Consider the following 8,770-nt stretch of genomic DNA (forward strand, 5'->3'; position numbering starts at 1 on the left):
TCTTGTTGACTTTGCCAGCCTTGGCTGCGGTGTGAGGATTCTGTAACCATTAACAAGAGCCCCAAGCTACATCTCCTCTTCCTCCATTTCAAAGTTTCGTAAACCATAGTGTCAGGTGCTGGGCTCTCATCAGTGACTGATAGGTACACAGGGTCTGAAGAAAACATTTTTGCTTTGGATTATTTGCTGAGAATAAAAATTTCACGTGCCTGTGTCAACAGGCTTGTAACTATGGAATTTTTAAATATATTCATTAAACTGTAAAATGATAGTCTTGTATTGAAATCGACCTGCATTTAACCTATGTGTTTTAGGCAACTGGTGTCTAAAAATTCTTCCATACAACACAAATCAAAGTAGATGAAACCAGTTAACTGAAAATAACAATGAAAGCAATCAGGTCTTTCAATTTCTGGAAGAGATGAAGAGAAATGAAATAGAGACCACCTTTGAAAATTGAAATTACAAAAGATTTTTAAAATACATTAATAAGTGTATGTGCCTATAATCTATATATGTAATATGTAACACCAACCACAAACACAGTTAGTCCCACATATTTCAAACTGACTTCAAGCATTAATCAACAAAAGGTGGCAAGGGCTTATCCTTCATGAGATAAAGCAGTTTAATTTGGGAGGGATATAATTATATTTCCAGAAATGGAGTGATGTACCACCGTTCTATAGAATATCTGCCAAAGAATCAGTGGCATGAATGATCCTTATATATTTAAGCGTCACCATCATATGATGACAAAATATGATCACATTTTCTCAAATGACCAAATTTAACATCTCACATCCTTGCCTGCCCATGAAAACTAATGTCCCATGCACCACAACTGTCCTTGGTCGTTTCTCAGTATCTCTCTTCTCCGTCTCCATGAAGCTTTTTCTCAGAGGAGTAACTATCATTTACTAAGCATTTATTATGTGCTGAGCACTGTTCTAGGTTACTTACATACACTTTCTCATTTTGTTCTAACAACAGTAAAATAGGTGCTATTTTCAATTGTCTTATAGACAAAGAAACTGAGGGTCAAGTCTATAACCTAATAAATGGCAGAGTCAAAACTCCAGCTTACTTTTAACCCAGCCTGTCTGATTTCAAAGCCCATGCTCTCAGTTGATCATTAACAATTACCTTGGGATTTCCTAAAAGAATTTTAAAATTATTTCAGTAGTTGCAAGCTATACAATCTGGTTGCATATATCCCAGCTATACAATCTGCTTCTGATATATTTATACTGAAATTCATCTGATAATTCACCTAAATTTAAAGGTAAAATGCAACAGATAATGTTTGCATGACTTGTGGCTTTTAGAATTGATCGATTATAATTAGATAGAATCTGGCAGTTCAGACTCCAAGAGAACACACTGAACTTGTATTTTGCCCATTTTAGTAATGATTCACCAGGCTTTATATTTGATTCCATCTGAAACTCATCAGAACTATATCCAGGATGTTTCTTTTTTCTTTATCTGCCAATTTCATTTGATGTTCTCACTTTGTGCTTTTCCTGAGGAAACACTAATGCTTTTGGAAGACGGAGACTATGATGGCAGTCTTCTGAATATAAATGTAACAGTATTACTTCAGATTTCTTTTGCATTCTTCTCTATACATTTCCAGTTTTTTCTTCTTTCTCATCTCCTCTTATTTTTTTCTCTCCTCCTTCTCCCACAAATCTCCCATACCATCTATTCTTCTTGTGGTCCCATTTTTCTATTTATTGTTATGATTAGACACACAGCCATGGTGTGTACGTGTGTGGCTTCTCACTAATTTTAAGACATCATGTTTTCACATTTCAGCATTCAAAAGATCAGGTCTGATACAATTAGTAGTGCCTGTGATTTGGTGAAGTACAATATTATTACTTTCAGGACAGTGGTATGTTTTCTAATAACTTCAGCACCCTTTTGTTCAATCTCCCTCCCAAACACAAATACACAAATGCATGGTCTCTCTTTGAAAATTCTCAGACACCTTTCTCTGTTTTCTCTCTTCACATTCTGTGCAAAAACATAGAAGAGCTGAGCTCTGTTATTATAGAGGTTTTTTCTCCTACCTTCTAATTCAATAATTTTTAGGAAATATAAATCAACCCTCCTTTTCAAGTCAAACTCCAAAATGTGTTGTTGATTTCTTTTTAGGCATTTTCAAATATGCTTGCCTCCCTCTTCAGTCTTCCTCTCCCCCTTCTCCCTCTGGTGTGTGACAAGGTGCTACATACTGTAAGTCTAGGTTGCTGGAGCAGTGCTGTGGGCTCTAGCGTTGGCATGTGCACTGGATGTACATATTTTATTATTACCTTTCCTCCACAGCCAAGACTGTCAGAGGAAACATGGCATTTTTTACAGCTTTCTGCTAAGTGTCAGGCTTTGCACTTCAGAAATATTTGATAAGTGAAGCCTAAGTGGCAGGAGCACATCCATGCGAAAGGCAGATACACAATGTAACTTTAACTCTCCTATTAACTTTTTCATTTCCCTGCAGAAGTTGTTTCTGTCCATATTTTTACTTCAGCTGGGCTGAGTGGGAGAAAGAACTCAAAGGGAGGTCGAAGCAGATGGTTGTCACAAACTGCATACGGCAATTGAGAATTAGTGTACAAGCATATGCAACCTGGTACAGTATGAAGCATTCCAGCATATGAGTGCTGAAATAAATCAAGCCTGGAGAAGATTGGGATGATAAAAAGATGAGCTCTTCCTTCCCTGTTACATGTATATATTTAGGCCTGCTGAATTCATTAGGATATGTTCTCTGTTTTCAGTAGGCAAGTTAACACCTAAATTGAGCAGATTCGTGTAGATTCTGGTATCTCGCCTTTTTCTCTCATCCACTGTGCTTTCTGAAAAGAAATATTTCTGAAGAGAGACGCATCTTTTTCATAGAAGGAGGATTGGAGATTATGACGTCAACTTGCTGGACAAGTTTAATCATCGTAATAATTACTAATAGGATATAACAATTTACATTTACTCTTCAATTTATTAACAACAACTGTGCACCAGGGGCATAACAGTTCACATACAATTTCCATGCACATTTTTTTACTGCTGGTGACCTTACTGGTGCCCAATCTGTTGAAAGCAATTCATCCACAGACATGGGCACTTTCAAGTGTTTTTTCAGTAAGAACAGTCCTAAAGAGAAATGGGCACCAACAGTAGTTAACAGCAAGAAATGCCAAACTCACAGCCTGGAGGTCCTTTCGGTAGGCATCAGGAGATGTAGCTCTGCCACGTTGCCATTTATAATTATAAATAACTCATAATAATCTTCATTAGTACTCTTATGAGTCCTAGGAAGGGAGGGGAAATGAGTCGTTCCCTGCATTTATAAAATACAGAGCAGGAGATTTTAATCGTGATCACCCCACTTCTCAGGAGAGCAATGGCCATTTCTGCAATCGTGCTTGGTCCCCAGGCCCACGTGTGGCTCTGCCCCATGCATCTAGGGCCAGGGTGGTGCCGAGAGGGCCATGTGCCTCAGCTTCTGCTGTCCACCCTCTCCCTAAACTCAATCCCTGAGTTTTAAAGAAGCTTCCGTTGTTTCCAACAAAGTCCTTCTTGCTATTGCCTTTTCGTTTTGTTCACCTCCCCATCTGTCCTTTGTAAGAGGTGAAAGAAAGGTAAGACGTGAAAGAAAGAGAAGAGGGGGAAAGTGATAGGTATTGGCTCAAGAATAAATATTGAATTCCATATTGGTAGACCAAAACACAAATCAACTCCGAACTACAGGAGTCCACCAACATGCACATAAATCATTTATAACGATAATCCAAGACTAGGTCCAAATCTCATTAAAGTATATGAATCCTTAATCTATTTTGGCAAAAAAGTGCCAATACACATTTTTTCTTTTTATCATAAATTACAGTTCTGTGGCACTGTGCAAATATTACCAAGCTGTAAGACAGCTGTGCTCCATTAAAATGTGTAATGGTCGCTGATTTCTTACAGCACATGGTCATCAGGCTGAATCTACAGCCAGTAATTAGGAAGATGAAATGTTTAATTGTGCCTTAATTTTGATAAAATTTATCTGTCACACATCCCGCAGCCGAGCATTATGCTCACAAATCAATGTCATCGGGCCGAGCAGGAACTCGAGCACCAGACTCTTGTCCCTGACAGATTCATTTGAATATGTAACTGCTCATGATAACTAACCAGGCTAAGGAAGAAAGTGAAAACTTTCCCTATTGACACAGTTCTGGTGATGTATGTCCTAGTACTTCCCTTAAGAATAAGTCCAGAGGTTCAAAGGTAATTCCACTCTTACCTTTTAAATGCTGTGTCTGCCTCCAGCTCTGATTGTGTAAAGAAAGACAACTCTTCAGAATCTGTTTGTTTAATTTTTTAAAGTCTATGAGTGCAAGGAGAAAAGACAGATGGAAGGAGAAGGAGAGAGGAGAAAAAAAGTAGAAAGAGAAGAGAATGTAGGAATGCCCCTTTAGTATTATGTCTTCATATTCTTATTTAGGGGTAGATCTGTGAAATGGGCAAGAGACGTCCCTTTTAGCTAAAAATTCATAGATTCATAGAATGTTAGAGATGAAACTCATCTTGTTTTATGCAGATGGAAACTGAGGGCCAGAGAGATTGCCCAAGGACTCAGGCATCATCAGAAAGAGTTCAGGTTCTCACTCCGCAGTCACAGTAGGGATAACTTACTTCTTACAGAAAATTTCATAATCCTTATAAGCAATATTTACAAATCATAATGTTGAATTCATTTTTCAACTGGCATGAAATATTTTTTAAGCACGGGGAAGTGTAAGTACAAATACCTGCCAATACTGAAAATTAATTTCTGTCATGTTTTCCCTACAAAATGAATCAGCGAGCATTCTTTCTCACCCACAATAACTATGGCTCGTTATCCAAGAGAACTTAACGAGCATATGTCGGAACGTACTTTACATTTTTATTTTACATAGCTCTGGAAATAAAAATAATTGAGGGGGGCCATAGCAAAGATCATGGGGAGGGGATGGAAAGCAGGTGAGAAGAAAGGAAGGATGGAACTCAAGATGGACCATCATCTGGGCATGAGAGACAGCCCTACGCCACTGGAAAACAGTGAGCGTCCATAGGGCGGGTCAGTTTCCCCAGGCGGGCAAGTTAGATTATGAATGTAGTTTTAAAAATTTTAAATTTAATATGCCAAAATTTTGCCAAAGGACACCAGTAAGTTTTCTAAGGTAACTAATTTCTCACCAGGTGATTAATGAACCAGCTGAAGACTCAGAGTGTGCCAGCTTACTTTAAAGTAAAATAAGTCTCAAGATCAAGAATAGTTTTAGGATAGTCTTCAAGGAGAGCCAAATGGCATTAAGCTGTAGCCTGCTAACAAGAAGACTCATTAAAACACTTTTCTAAACATAGCCATGGAAATAAGTCCAAGCTAAAGATATCATACGCCCCAGTCCCTTTTGTACTATTTTCATGGGCAGATATATTCAGGGATTGGATAAAAGGGTGGTACTGTATTCTGGTAAGATCGTTGTGTTTTATCCACTGGCACACCACACAGGCTAAACAGAAGCCGGAATAGCTAGAAGAGTGCAAATGGCATGGAGAGTAATACTAAATAACTAGCATTTGTAAATCTCTTTACAATAAATTGCTTTCACATCCGTTGTTTTATTTGGGGTTTTAGAGAGGTTAAATTTGTCCCAAGATCACGTGATCATCCCAGAAGGATTAAAACCAGTGTGTTTGATACTGGGGATTGAATCACTCATGAGCCATTCTAACCCTCTTCTATTGGGCCTCTCTCTTATGCTAAAAATACCACTTTCCAGTCTGATTTGAAGGGAGGATTCTGCATAGAGGTAGGTACTGCCATTCAAATCCACTTACATAAGACTTTCATTCAGATCGAAGTTGCGTGGAGCGAGAGACAGGGTGCAGTGCCTCCATTTAGGGGCCCCGTATTGTGACAGAAGCAGTAGGATTTGGAAGCCAGCAGTCACAGTGTTGACTTTACAATTCATCAAAGTTTTCTAGTTCAGCCGCTTCCTGTTCAGAGGACAGACAGCTTCCTGACTCTGTAGCTCCCGTCCATGGCGGGAGCAGCTGCTGTCTTAGTGGTGCCAGGATAGGCAAAGGACTTCCTCTCTTTCTGCTCAGTGAACTGCAGGGAATCCCATGGGCTGCAACAAATAACCTCAGTCAATATTACCCACGTCCTGTGATCTCAATCTACTGTTCTTCTCACCACTTCTCACCGCAAGGTGGAGAATAATGCAAATTATTTATCTGGTTCAGAATTTTGAAAGGCCTAGTAACTTTTGAAAACTATGTTTAAATTACTTTATAGTGGAGACAGCAATAGAATAATTAGGCAGAAGGACTGGATTCTAGTCCCATATGTGATTCTTTAATTTGGGGCAAATCACTACCTCTATAGGAGAAAGTGTCCATATCTTAAAAATAACACAAGCATACCTGTAGTATGCATGTATCAAAATATCACATGTACCTCATAAATATGTACTATTATTATTACCAAAAAATAAAGTAAAATAAAAAATTTAAAACTATACACAGTAAAATCAGTGATTTCTATGGTCCCTCTCAGTCCCAGTATTCTGAAATTCTACAAGGAAAAAATATATCTACTGGGTCTTTTAGGCTCTTAGAGATGCCCATTTCTCAAATTAACTGGACTTTCTATTTGCTTTTGAAGTTGTAGTTCCATTAACAAAAATTCTCAATCTCTGTATTAAAAAAATAAAAAAATTAATGTCAGAATCCAGGTCCTAACCTGTTAGAGCTGGGCCTCAGAAAGCACCATCAGCTCAAGTCCTCACTTTTGCAAATTAGGAAGCTGGAAGTCAGCAGAAGCAAAGTCATGCTGGGAGTGTGTGGCCCTGCTTGTATAAGCCATGCATCCATTTTGCCAGGGCATTCACTTTAGAGTAATGAAGTGACCGAGATGCTGGGGACCCTTGGCAGGAAGTGTGGAATTTGGATAGTATATCCTGCTGTCAGCCTCTATTTTCCATGGTTGGCAGGTTCCACTATAAACCTGAAGTTTAGTCAATAAGTATTATTTATACACAGTTGAAATGGATGTTCATGTATCATGCATAGTTTCTCAATTGACCCAGGAAATGTGATTAGCAGTAAAAATAAATAAATAAAAAGACCAATATTACCTTCAGGAAAAAAAGTAAGAACTTAGTAATTTTTGACTGTTGATGGTCATTGATTTTTCAAGATGGAAATGATTGATTTACAAATTGATAGTTGACACTTGAGCCCAGCAGGTCAAGATTAAAGTAAGCCATGTTAATGCCACTGCACTCCAGCCCGGGTGAAGAAGCAAGACCTGTTTTGAAAAAAAAAAAAAAATTGATAGTTGAAAGGCAGACATTTTTTCAAGATTTCTACTTTAACTATAAAATTCTACCTTCTACAAAACTGCCTGAGGAAAATAATTTTCATCCCAACTCAAATCTGTATTTTTTTTCAGATATCCAAAATGACATGTACTTCATGCAGAGTAACTGACTTCTTAATCTTTAAGTGACTTTACATTTTATATATATATATAATGTAAATATATATAATGTGTGTATATGCAGTTTTTATGGTGAAATCAATCAGTACATTCAGAATTCTTATTTTACATTGTTAAAATAAATACAAATAAATGATAAAACACATGTATAGGTTCAACTACCAAAGCATTAAACAATAGTATTCTTACTGGAAGTATAATTTTATTTAGGTATTGTGGTAACAGATATAACTCCAGTACCCTTATGTAAAAATGGCTGTTTCATCAGAGTTCTTATGTAGAACCTAATATCATTTCACAGGGATAGTGACACATATTTGTTTCATCTTGACTGGTCCATTTGTCCAGAACCACAAATTCATGTGCCAATGTATGATCTTATCCATATGATCCCACCCCCAAATATATAAAATATTTTGCATATGAACACTTTTATAATATCATTATGGATAAATAAAAAAGCTTTAGTCATTTTCTTAGGATACCTCAGACTCTACTTAATGTGCATGAGCCAAAAATTGCAATAGTAGGAAGTTAGTGACATAAGTCAACTCACTAGTAAGTGATACTTCATTCATTCATTCAGGACATAATCATTGAACAAGCCTTTACTTATTCACAAACAATCTGAAGAGCACAATCCCTACCTTTATGGAGCACACAACTTAGAGGAGGAGAGAGACCAATAAATACGTAGTCACAATCCAGGATGATGAGTGATGTGATAGCTCAGGGCTGGTGTGTTGAGATCATATAAGAGGGTCTCACTGGGGTTTCCTGGTGGAATCAGAAGCAGTGAGTCCCAAGCTGAGTTCTGAAGGCTAATTGCTCTCAGTAAAGAAGAGAATTGAAAAAGCTTTTCAGAAAACAGGAGTCAGCCTATAAAAAAGTACTGATGGACACTTTAGAGGGTGTGACATATTTGGAACAGTGCATCAGTGCAGGCAGGAATCTGAAATTGAGTAAACATATGTTTTCTGTAACCACTCCTGAATAAAAAGTTAATAGGAGGGGAAAAGTGTCAGGACAGAAAGAAATAAAGTCAATTTCCACTGTTGTCTTTTGGAGAGTGAGGAGCCCACTGACCAAACTTCCTTTCTAACCCATTGACCTTCCAATCTTTCACAGCCACCAAGAACAGATTTAGGACATCTTGGAAATGACAACTTGAGACAATTTTGTATTTTATATGGGAATATAATTTGTCATGTTCTTGTATCA

This window comes from Pan troglodytes, chromosome 7 (assembly GCF_028858775.2).
Source record: "Pan troglodytes isolate AG18354 chromosome 7, NHGRI_mPanTro3-v2.0_pri, whole genome shotgun sequence".
Taxonomy (NCBI): domain Eukaryota; kingdom Metazoa; phylum Chordata; class Mammalia; order Primates; family Hominidae; genus Pan; species Pan troglodytes.